The following is a 13,609-nucleotide window of genomic DNA, read 5'->3' as shown; positions in this document are numbered from 1 at the left end:
TACGTGTTGACTCTCATCCATGGATGCACATAGAGGAAAGTTGGTCTACATTTAAGAACGAGCCTCGACGTATCCACTTTGGTCTGGCAATGGACGGAGTAAACCCATTCGGATTACGGAGTTCGTCATGGAGCACGTGGCCTTTTGTCTGGTTAATTAAAATCTTCCACCATGGCTAGCTATCAAGAAGGGCCATCTGTTGTTGTCACTGATCATCCCAGAAAAGTACAAAGTAAAGAACGTGGACGTCTATGTGGCACCACTTATAGAAGATCTCAAAATCTTGTGGATAGGAATCGATGTGGTTGATATGTCCCAACCAATTGGACGATGGAATGTACATGTGCAAGGCATTCTCATGTGGACCATGCACGATTGGCCAAGCTACGGTGAGTGCTCAGGTAAGTGCCTTTAAAACCCTCACACACATGTTATTCTTGGCTATGACAACGCTTTTATATTTTAATTTTGTGATGTTTTAGGCTTGAGTTACTCGAGCAATCATGCATGTCCGAAATGTGGTCCTCGACTTGGCTTCCGTCGCTCTGAGCATTTGAGCAAGAAAGTTTACGAGGAGCATGGTAGATTTTTGCCTGAAGGACATGAGCTACATGGACCAAACATATGAAAACATAACATGCATCCACTGAAAGCGAGCGATTAGAAAAACATGTGGCTGGAGAGGGGAGATTGGATGCCACCTAGAATGAAAAGAATTTCTATTTTCCATGAACTCCCGTATTGGAGCGACCTGTTGATTAATCATTTGCTCAACCCAATGCACATTTTCACAAATGTGGGGGAGATCATATGGAAAACCATCACTGGAAAAAGGGAGAGCAAGGCCCAAAGAGATGACCTACAGGATGTGGGTTGAATGCCAGAGATGTGGCCTCGACTTAAACCCAATGGGAAGTTTGTTATACCAAAAGGACCATGACTTTTGAGTCGTGCAGAAGAGCAACAAGTGAAGAAGACTACATCTTCATTCAAGACTCCCATTGGGTGCATGCAATGTTTGAAAATGACTTTTATGAGAGATGACAATCTCAGTGGTCTTAAGTCCCACGATTGGCACAAATTTTTACAGTTTATCTTACCAATTGCCATAAAGGATTGTTTCACAGATGACATTAGAAGAACAATCTACAAAATTAGTGAGTTGGTACGCTGGATCAATAGTTCAAAAGAGATAAGAGAAGACAACATCAATGCAGCATGCTTAAATGCTATTGAAGCAGTGTGCATGGTGGAGAAGTACTTTCTAGCAATCATTCTTACCATCCAAATGCATGTACTTGTGCATGTGGTCGATGAAGTTGCAGTTGTTGGGGTAGTCCATAGCATGTGTATGCTCCTCTTGGAGAGATTTATGAAGACTTTAAAGGGGTTCGTTTGTCAAAGGGCTCGCCCTGAGGGTAGGATGGCCGAAGGATGGCTTATACAAGAGTCTCTTGTCCTCATCAGTGAATTTTTTGTCTCAATTGATCCAGAGATGCCTCGAATGTGGACTACTGAGGTCAACGTAAAGGTGACAGGGGACAAGCCGCACGGACAAGGCATCGTTAGGAAGATGGACATCACAATGCGAGAAAAGGTTATGAGATTTTGCCTTCTCAACTCAGACATCATGCAAAAGTGGCTAGAGAGGTACAAAGGTGAAAAGCAAAAACGCTTGATAGATCGCCTACAATTCAAGCGCAACTCTGCCACTAGAAACCTTCCTTTTCCAGATCATCTTCAGAAAGTGCCCGATTTTCCAACTGGGTGGTGGTTAGATGCGACAATCTCAAACAAAGAGGAATGGAGTGTTGATTTTACCGAAGAGGAAGAGGAGATGTCAAGGGGTTGTGATTGGTATGTATATTTTCACAACCTAACATTATTTTGATTACTTTAACTCTATTTCAATTTTGTTGCTGCAGTATCACAAATATGGATCTTTGTGGTCTCATGGGAAACACTTCAGAGTGCAATGGATTGACGAACAAAGGGTCACTTTCGATAGTGGTGTTAGGGCAAGCTTCATCCAAGAAAGTAGGAGTAGTGCCAGGATGAGAACTCCGAGACTAGCCAACTTGAATACTTTGGCTACACCCAAGAAATCTTGAAGATCAGCTTTAAAAAGTTTGATATTTTTATCTTTGATGTCAAGTGGTTCAAAGTTATTACCAGCGGCCTTAATGCAACTGTGCGCAAAGACAAGAGTGTATTGATTCAAGTGAACTCTAGGCAGGTGCGGACAGATGCATGGGATACATTTGTACTTCCGGAGCATTGTGAACAAGTTGTGTTCACACTAGATCCACTATGGAGAGAGAATGATGAAAATGATCTGTCTAAACGGCGTTGGCCTTATGTTGTTCAAGTTGCTCCACGAAGTAAGCAAGCGTGTGAAGGATTGGACGTTAAGGTCGAAGAGGTGTTTCATGAACAAAGTGCAGGGCCGACGGATGATATAAGTTTGGATTCTGAGCTGGAGGTCAGTGGTGAGTATATGCCTGAACCTAGAGATGAAGAGTCAAATACTGAAGCTGATGCGGAGAGCGCCAAAGAAGTCGGGTTTGATGACAAAGATGCAGACGTACGATTGAGATAGACATCTTTGGTGCATCAGATCTCATAGAAGATGAGAGATTAACTAATAATTTTTGCTAGGAACTCTTTTGTAAAACTCTTTTTATTAGTCTACAATACACTTTAGATTCATTCATTTGTGTTGGCATTTCGTTTATTTGTTATTTGTATTGATTCAGCGTTTCTTCTCTAAACTAACATATTTTGTGGGTGTTATTTGTGTAATTGTAGCCATGGCTGATCAGCCATACTCTCCTAGTTTTAGTTTTCCTGTCACTACGGCTGGCATGTCACCCGAGCAGATGGGTCTCTTTTTGACACAATTCACACCAGAGCAGATCGCGATGGCACAGAACCTTTGGGCAGCAGGTTCCTCTAGACCTAATATGCAACCCTATGCCTAGGACTAGTGTGGTCCCTAGATAGACCGGGCCCACACCTCAGTCGAGTGTCCCCCTATGCCTAGGACTAGTGTGCCCTATACACCGACAGGTGGTTCATCCTTGAGATGAGGTAGGCATCATTCTGGAGGCGGTGGTTGTTGTGGTAGCGGTTCTACCGATGCGTCCACATCACCGAGAGAGCGTCCCCCACCCTCTTTAGTAGATAGTTCACCAATTGGCACACCACATACACCTTGGGGATCACACGAGCATGATCCTAGCAAGGTGTACAAGAGCATGGATGGTGCTGTTGTGGCAGATAGGCTCGAAAAGGCCATGCGATAGAAGATTTGACAGCTCTGTATAGTTCAGTTTGGTCACTCTGTGATGGAGGTTTGGGATAATCTCGTCGATGAAAGAAAGAGTTACATCGTGGAGGCCATTCGCAGAGAGTACAGACTGATGGAGGGGTACAATGAAGTCTTGAATGGCTGGATTTTGGGCGTGGCGAAGGCCACAATGTCACACCTTCGCTCAGAGGCGAAAGACAGGTACAATTCCGGCAGTCCAAAGCCGGCATGGTTGAACGTAGAGGAGTGGAAGGGGATTGCGCGAGAGACACAAGACAATCCAGACAGATTTCAGCAGCAGAGAGATGCAGCCAGAGCGTGTTTGGAGTTTGCTGGAGCATCACATCTTGGGAGTGGAGGCTACGACACACTTCGACATGAGTTTGTAAGTATTATATGTATTCTTTGCATTGTTGAAAATATATATGAAGTTTGAAGATTTATCTCATGATTAAACCATAATTTTGTAGGAAGGTGTCTCGTGAAGCGCCTTCCAACACGCCGAGAGGAGAAGTATGGGTACAAGCATGGACTTGTGGCCCTTTTGACCTAGCTGTAGGAGGATGGAGAGGACGTCGATTGGGAGGCATTACCATGACGGTCTTCTTGATACAGTCTTACTCGGTCATCTTCATACAGTCTTCTTTGTACATTCTTTTTTGTAGCTATGGTCTTCTTGATATAGTCTTACTCAGTGATTGTTTGCATGTACAGTTTTGCAGTGCTTATGTTTATGGTTTTGCATTCCATTTGTGATTATGATTTGTTTCGCATTTATGGTATGGCACAGAGGTTTTGTTCATGGTTTGGCAATCAAGTTAATTATGGTTATGGTTTTGCAATGACGGTATGGCAATCATGGTATGGTTAGGGTTTAACAATCAAGTTATGGTTATGGTTTTCAGTGATGGTATGACAATCATGTAATAGTTATGGTTTGGCAATCAGATTATGGTTATGGTTATGGTTATGCCGTTGTGCCTATGGTTTGGGAGTCGACGTTATGGTTATGCTTCTGAGAACTTGTCAATGTGTCATGATCAAGCTTTTGATTTTGTTGTTTTGTTCTTTTTACAGTTTTGCTAATCTGTATACACCCGCTCTTTAGCGTAAACTTGTAGGTGGAGTGCGGTTGCTTGTGCACTCTTCCTTTGGGTAGAGAGGGCTGTTTTCTGTTGCTGCCATACATGCAGCATCAATTCCCAACCCTCTCTGCCCATTTTTTTTTTTGCAGGTTTGGTCGTCGGAACAGAGTTCGGTATATGCGCCGATATAGGCCTCGGAAGAATTGTCGGTAACAGATAAATTTCCGGGTGTATAACTGCGTGTATACAGGCGTATATAATTGCATGTATTTTGACGGTTATAACTGTGTATATTTCGACGATGATTATCGATATATATATATCGACGCTACGATACCGGCGTTTATTATGATGCTTATTCCAACGTATTTTACTTTTAAAAGAAAGCTTGTTTTTCCGATATTTGCTCCGATTTTTGCACGACGTGTTGTAGTGACGTGGCCTTACCATTGCCATTATGGGCTTTGAGGGGTCTCTTCGACTTCTATAGGTTTTCCTTGTTTGTTGTAGTCTGCTCATCGTGTGTAGTCTTTCTTTGCCATTCTCTAGAGGAGTAGACATTTCTCTATCCATATGGAGGATTAGGGGCTTGGTTTTTTCAACAAATATTGGCCCCAGGGTTGTGGCCATGGCAGTTGCACATGACCTAGCACAATGCCCAAATTTGTTGCACTTGAAGCAAGCACCAAAGAACGTACCAAAGTTTAGCGAATATGACCTTGAGTCCCACTCCCACATTTACTACTAAGTTCTTTGACTGAGGTTTTCTGAGATCCCATAAGATGCACACCTTATTAGTAGCAAAGCATGCATCTCTATTTGATGGTACAAATAGTGGTGTGCCTAGTGCAGCTACCAGGTCTTTCAAGACACCGCCACAACTTGAGATTAACAAATTCCACTCACACTGGACACGTATCTTGGAAAGCATCAGAGGATTCAAATGAAGGATCCCAAGGAAACACGCACACCGGCGATCGGCTGAAAGAACTTTGTCCACCACTACCTCGTCGCTAGATTGAACCAAAAAAGCCCTTTGCAAGGTACTGGGCGTTAACCATACATCCACTCTGATTGAGGACATTAGAGCTATACAACCAATTAATTACTTGTACTTTGGCAAGAACCCTGCCCATAAATTTGAGAACCAAAGTGGATTTGGCAAGCTTAGTGAGATGCCTCTTGATTAAAGCAGGTGGAACAACAACAGTGTGTGTATTTTCATTTTCTACCCTTTGTGGGAGCGGTTTTCTAAGAGCTTGATAGGCCCTGTCACCTTTGGCATCATCGTGGGTCGACGTCTCCATTTCCTCAAGCGATCTTTTTTTAAATTGGAGTCCACTCAGAATCTCCACCAATTCCTTCTCAATCCTTGCTTTGCGGTCTTTTAATTTGTCTTTATTCATCCCAGCTATGTCACTTTGATTGCCTCCACCACCAGTCTTATCGGCCTATTGCAATGGTTAAACTCTCATATTACTTTTCGTTATAAGCTAAGTGCTCTTTCAAACATTGAAGGAGAGAGGTAGAGAAGCTCTTGCTCTTTAGTTAATCCTTTGTTTTTGGGAAAGTCTTCTATTGCTACTCATTTAGTTTTTCTTTTATTGTAGCATCACATATGACATTCTTGAAACACTTGATGATTTCTCACGAGCAACCTTAAAAGAATAAGGGCACTACAAGAGGTTGTGTGCACTTGTGACGTTTTTAGTGACGGAAATACATTGGGTTTTTATACTCCCTAGTGTTGCTAAGAGCGTTGCTAAAAGCGTCAATACGGGAACGCCGCTATGAGCGTTGCTATAACCATTGCTATATGTGTCGCTATCGCTGTCGCTATATAGCGACGCTTACAGGCTACCTATAGTGACGCTTATAGCGACATTGCAGAGCCTTATATAGCGATGCCCGAAGTAAAAATTTCTGGTGGCAGGGCATTGAATGCCCTGCCACCCATCAACCATATTGAATGTTTCAATAATAGAGTAAACCTAAATGAATCCAAGATAAGCCCAGATTCACCTTTGAAAGAAAGTGCAAGCTTACGTATAGACCCAAAGTAGTCACCCACAAGACAATATAACCATTAACTCCATCATCCATAGTATTGTTTGCAGAATAAAGATACTAAACTGACAAAAGTAAATTGATGAAAGTAAATCAATGACAATTGTACACATCATAGGCAAAATCACTTGATTGTTAAGCTTTGCAAATGTAATAGTTGCAACACCATTGTCATTATTGAGAAAATATACATGGTTTTTCAATAGTTACAAAAAGACGTATACACGTCATCTCATGATACATATGCTATGACAAAAGGAAACTAATGCTATCTAGCTATGGCTAGACTGATGTCGTATAATCAGACGTCTCATCACGTCCAAGCGGCGTATCTGTCGGATTCTGAAAAAAAAACAATAAGACAGCTTTTTGTAAGTATAAACATATAATTTACAAAACAATACAACAAATAGAAAAGAGTAAACCCTAATACTAACCATGCCGCCACGAGAAATCAGAATGTCCATTAGGACGTTTAAGCCCTTCTTGCCTGTGTACTCGTGCTCGTACGGTGTGGGGTCACGTCCTGTCATCGACCACTGTTCAAGACATACAAAGAATCGATTATGTTAGAATTTAAAAACCCCTAAACCCTAAACTATCAAACCTAAAGAGCAATGCAAAAACACTTACAAAATCGGCCTCAAATGATGCCCACCTGCCGCTCCCCAAGTGGTGCGAGCTTCCTGCCTCTACTCGCGCTTTGGCTGCCTCCTTTTGTTGCTTCCACTTGTCAGGATTCTTGCGCGCTGCTTTCTTCGCATTCTTCTAATCTTCTTTGGACGGCCAATCTGGTATGTTCCACCCATGCTTTATTGCTTTTTGCACTTCAGAATGCTTGTGCTTGCAGTATACACGCATTCAAACCTTCATCAGGTCTTCATTGAAGCGGTCATCCCGTGTTGACACGGGAAACTCGTCATGCAGCATGCTGATGACTCTTTCTTTTAATCCACTTGGTACTTCCCTCCAGGTGTTTAGTATGTAGTGTCTAAACACCTGAGAGCAAAGACCGCGCATGCGCGAGATCACCTTCTTGCCTCCATCATCCAAGATGATGCCGCCGTTGAAGTCAGCGGAGTAAGGCAAGCCCTCTCGCCGGTGACGCTTGAACCTGGGTGTCCCGGCAGGGGTCTCTAGCGACGTGTCGATGGGGGTACGAACGTCAAGTGTCTCCACTAGAGTTTGGGCCCCAAAGCGAGGACTGTCGATTGGGATGATTCTCAAATGAGTAGGTAGTGGTGTGTAGCCAGGAACGGCCACCAGCCGCGCAAAACCTGGCATAGATGGCGATGTCGTGGCTGGTGTGGCAGCAGGCAAAGAAGGGGAAGGTAAAGAGCCTCGTCGAACACGAGGCGGTGTCGAGGCATCAGCACCGGCATCCCCACAACAACCGCCGTCGCCACCACTAGAGCATCGATGCCTATACGAGTGTGAAGATCGTCTCGTTGACACCGAAGCTTTGGAGCGCGCTGAATGCTCCGAAACAGAGGGAGACGCTAAAGGAGTAGAACGACGTGATGGTGCTCCAGAGCGATGACGATCCTCGTATCACTGCCTCTGCTGGGGGGACAAAGAAGAAATAAACTCATCATCATCCATACCTGCATTAAACACACGAACATTTAATCTTAATATTGAATGAATGGAGAAGAAAACATGGACAAGTAGAGAGAGAGAGAGAGAGAGAGAGAGAGAGAGAGAGAGAGAGAGAGAGAGAGAGAGAGAGAGAGAGAGAGAGAGAGAGAGAGAGAGAGAGAGAGAGAGGACGTACTCATAAAGGGGAAGGGATTCCTGTGTAGAGAGATTTCGTTGAAGTTCTTGTGAATTTGTAAAAGCATTGCGCTCCGAGTGCGATGGAGACTGAAGCTGCATTGCGAAGGTGATCCGTCTCTGCTCATAGATGTTGCTCGCTCCACCACTAGATCTAGTTGATCAAGTGAAAGAGACGCTAAGAAGCAGTAGTAGTGCTTCTTAGCGTCTCTTTCATCCAACTAGATCTAGTGGTGGGACGAACAACATCTATGAGCAGAGACAGATCACTTCCTTCACAATTGTAGCTTCAGTCTCCATCGCACTCGAAGCACAGTTGTCGTCGTCCCTGCTTGTGAGAACATACCTGGAGCATACGTACCTGGAGTGGACGCAATGACGATTAAATACAATGATGCAATGACACATATAGACAGGAATGGACAAAAAGCCACGTGAATATAATACATATTATAAAACGCAGCAAAATTGTTCAAATACAATATTTATGGCTTTAAGAGGTCTCTCTCTCATCCTTGCATAGCTCATCATGACTTCCTATATCTATATAGAGCTCTCCGTTTAGACAGATGTCCTTCATTTCATTTTGTAGATCCTCTGCATGCACCCCATAGAGAGTAGTAGCTTGATGCTCGTCTGGCACCACCTCAGCGGCTTCTGACAGAGCATCTTCTCCGATCTCCTCCATGGATGCCGCTGTGATTGGCACATGGTAGCCCTCATATGCCCGTACACTACGAGGGGCTACCTCTATGACGTACCACCAGTTTGATGGAGACTTTGTAGGATGAAATATCACCTGCCAGAGCCACATAACTTACATGAGAGCTTCCAAGCACATAACTTCTAAAATTGGATGTTAACTATTTACATACTTACTTGTTCACAATGCTCGGGTAGTACGAAAGTGTCTCTTAGGTCAATCCATTTCTTAGTTGAATCCACCTCAAGGAAACCAGACTCTCCTCTATGCACAGTAGCATTGCGACCCTCCATGATTATTTTGAACCATTGCACGTCGAACAAGTCGAGAAAAACCCTCTATAATCGATCCTCAAAATCTCTTGTAGCGTGCCGAAGTAAGTGAGTTCTGCCACCACAAGATCTGCATCCGAGGACCGTCGCCGACTAGACTGTTTAAATTTTTCCATGATTCCACAATCTTGAGTAAAACGCTTTTTGTCGATCCGTTCCACCCTAAAATGTCGACCTTTACACCATGCTGTTGTGTATGACTTATACTACAACCAACAAAGATTATGAGTGCCCATTCAAACATCTAGAAAGTCACTAGCAGTACATTTCAAACTTACCTTGGTCGCGCAACCCCGAGAGTACTCCCACTCCTCCTCAGTCACTTCTTCACCGCACTGTTGTGCGCTTTTCAATTGGTTGTGCAACCATCTTAAGCTCATGAATGTTGGTAGGCTCTCCAGACCCGCCGGATAATGCATCGGTGGTCGTCTTCCCCATCTCCACTTGATTCGTGTCCTTTGTCACTCTTGCTTTGCATCCTCATATTGTGAAATCCACTTTTGCATCACTGGATTGTGAAGCATGCAAAATTGGTTGATTTTAGCCTCTAGATCTTCCATCATCTTCTTCTCAACACTGAGATTGCACATGACAATCCCAGATATGCGCTCATCATCTATGGTTCGCCATAGCGTGTCCCGGGCTTTATCAAATCCGTCTAGTCACTCTTCAATGTAAACTAGGGACTCTGATACCAGCCAACCTTCTGCCATGCTACCCTCCGGATGTGCCTTCTGACGCACATATCCCTTGAGTGTTTTCATGGAACGTTCTAAAAACAACATCCATCTAGAATGTATTGTGCAACTATTTTCACCTCATCAACTATGTGAACAAGAAGATGCACCTGAATGGTTAGCATGGTAGAAGGAAAGTGTTTCTCAAACATGCACACAACCTCCACAGCGTTTAGTTTGGCGAATGGTATGCTACATTGATCTTCTTTTGTGAGATCCATTGCACCAACTTCGCAAGTTTGTAAATTGTGTTACGGACGTCAAGAGACAAACATCCCTCAATGGCCACCGGTAAAATAAATTGCAAAACACGTCTAGCAATGATATTAAAGTCCACACACAAATTTGTTACACAATTCCCACTATGATATATTCCACTTCAAACATACTTGACACATTTTATGCCAGTCGTGTGACTTCAAACCGGTAAGCTTTCCTTCTTTAGTAAAACACGTTCGGAGAGAGTGTATTACACCAGTGGGGGTCCACACAGATCGAATGGTCTCTTTTACTTTGCGTTCTTGGGCTTCTGAGAAAATCCATGACGCTTTAGGGAGTTTTATTGATCCATCGAATGCTGTCTGCGATCAATATTGCTCCATATGATCCACATTTCTAAGGTCAACCCTGACTCCCAAAGTATCTTTCTTACCAATCGGATGGTCCCATAGCAGATTACCCACATTCTTGAATATGTGCATTGGATCGAGCAAGTGATTGATCATGAGTCGGGGCCAATATGGTAACTCGTACCATAGAGAGAGTCTCTTCATCCCTGGGGGCAAACCGTCATCACACATCTCCTTCTACTCTAACCATGCTTGTGCAGACATTCTCGGCGGCTCTCTTCCCAAAAAGTCGTCGTGGAACACATGATTCTCTGGAAGATACGCTTGATGACCTTTGTAGATTTTCTTCTTGAATGAGGGCGCCCGACGTGCATTCAGTCTAGGTCCACATGTGACACATGCTCTGTATCTGCTTGTTTGAAGGCCTGTATGTATACACATGACAATAGATAAGCTGAGAAAAACCAAGATTTACAGTGTTTGAGTTTGAGTGTAAATCACCTGAGCATCCTGTTAGTCCGGGATAGTCATGCATGGTCCAATGATCAAAGCATTCTGTCAACCTATGTGTCTGCTCATATCCACCACTTCTATGCCAATCCACAATTGTTGTAGCTCTTCCAATAGTGGACGAAGATACACATCCATATTCTTCACTTTATACCGCCCAGACACAATAAAGCTTAGCCACAAGTGCCCCTTCTTGGTAGTCAACCACGGGGAAATGTTGTAGTTGACGATGACAACGGGCCATACACTGTAAGATGTTGATCTTTGACCAAATGGATTTACGCCATCCATAGCCAGGCCTAGGTGAAAATTTTGAGCTTCCCTAGCAAAATCTGACCATGTTTCATCTATATGTTTCCAGGCCGCGCAATTTGCAAAAATCCGTAGCACACCATCCGAAGATTTATTCTCCTCACGCCATGATGCTAGGGCTGCCATGGACTTACATTCGAAGAAATGCTTGATGCGAGGAAGCAGAGGAAAATGTCGCAAAACCTTTTGTGGAATTTTTGTTCCGTGGAGATCTACTCGATATCTCTCGGAATCACATTTCGGACACTTCTCCATGTCTATGTATTCCCCTCTGAAAAGAATCAGTCGTTAGGACAAGCGTGAATCGAATTGTAATCCAATCCCAAGTTTTGCAAGATCTTTCTTGCTTCCTCTCTGGAATCTGGCATCACATTATCAGCTGGCAGTATGTGCTCTTTGAGCAATCTACATAGCGAAAAAAATGCGATACACTTGTGTAAGTAATCTATCAACATCTAGAGTTTTTTTATTAAAGTAAACACATTGTAATAGATCACCTGAAAAGCCCTGTGATGCTAGTGTCACTCCATCCAAACTTTGCTCGCATGTTGAGAAGAACCAGGAGCACGTTCAATCTAGACACACGTGCTCCATCATAGAATGGCGTATCGGCTTCACTTTTCATATCATCATAGATAAGCCTTTCTAAATCCATGATCGTCTAGATCATTTCATCGATCTCGGGCTCAAACATTGCCTTGTTGGGAATGTGGTCTGCATGATCATCCTCCGAGTTGTCAGAGGCTACATCTTGTGGCCTCACGTATGCTGCTTGACCAAATCGCCTGCGAACATGTCTATTGGGTTGCAAGATTGCTGCCTGTTGACCAGCGTCAGAGTTCGACAAGTTATAATTGGCAACAACTCGATCTATAATAGATGGATCGAACTCGCCAAATTCGCGAACGTGCTGCAAAGAAACGCATCTTGTCCGTCGCACAGCATGCTTGCATTGATTACAAGGACATAAGATCCTTGTTGAGAGATAGGTGTTTCGGTTGGACGGCCCCACATCCTCGTCACTACTCATAATGAGGGTAAAAACCTTATAACCTGAGCATAAATTTAATCTTCTATTGGCATCTTCCTTCTTTTATCTCTCTCTCTCTCTCTCTCTCTCTCTCTCTCTTTGTTCACACTGTAAACTACCTCACATTCTCTAGTCATGTCCAATCTCCGCACACCTCGGTCTAGAGGTGCACGGAGATTGAAACCATCGGGTTATAATCTCATCTTTATTGGTCAATGCCTATATTTGTGGGTACGAGAAATCTACACACCCACGTCTACATGATAGTGCATGTAGTGGACAAAACCCCTTTGCCTCTTGTCTATTTGTAGCATTTCACAACATCTTAACATCTCTTCACAGTAGATCTTTGTTCGAGGGATTACTTAACATGTTACATGTTGGCCTCCAATCTGAGTATCATGTCGTTGAAAGCTTTGCAACTTAAGGTCGCATCCATAGAGAGGAAGAGAGGGATCACCGTTCATCTAACTGTAATTTTTTTACCGTAATCGCGAAGGTAGACTCTAATATAAAAACTCAATCCAAAATCTAATCTTAAATCTAACCTAATTGAACATGTGGTGATTCGTGGCAAGTGTGTGAGTCAATAGGTATCAGATTCTGATGGGAATATACATAATATTGTTGTGTAACTAGTGTGTTCTCTTTGGGCAAAGTGCGCCTTCATTGACATGCACTAAAATGTAACCTAAATCTAATCTTATCTTAAATCAAACATAAATCTAGATCTAATATAATCTTAAACTCAAAATAAACCTAAATCTAATCTAATCTTAAACTCAAAATAAACCTAAATCTAATTTAATTTTAAATCTAACCTAAACCTAAATGTAATCTAACTTAAATATAAATTTAATCTAGTTAATTTTAAATCTAACCTAAATCTAATCTAATATTAAATTCAACATAAACCTAAATCTAATCCAATATTAAATCCTAAACCTAAATGTAATCTAACTTAAATTTAACATAGCTAGCTAATCTTTAATACTGTCCTAATTTTAAATCTAACGTAAATCTAAATCTAACCTAATCTTAAACTCAACATAAACATAAATCTAAATGTAATCTAACCTAATCTAATTTAAATCTTAACTTAATCTCTCTCTCTCTCTCTCTCTCTCTCTCTCTCTTTGTTTTCTCCCCTTACCTCTCTCTTTCGTCTTCTCCTCCTCTCT

The sequence above is a fragment of the Adiantum capillus-veneris genome, chromosome 4, assembly GCF_014529385.1.
Source record: "Adiantum capillus-veneris isolate H3 chromosome 4, ASM1452938v2, whole genome shotgun sequence".
In the NCBI taxonomy this organism is placed as follows: Eukaryota; Viridiplantae; Streptophyta; class Polypodiopsida; order Polypodiales; family Pteridaceae; genus Adiantum; species Adiantum capillus-veneris.
Note: the sequence above shows the minus strand (reverse complement) of the source record.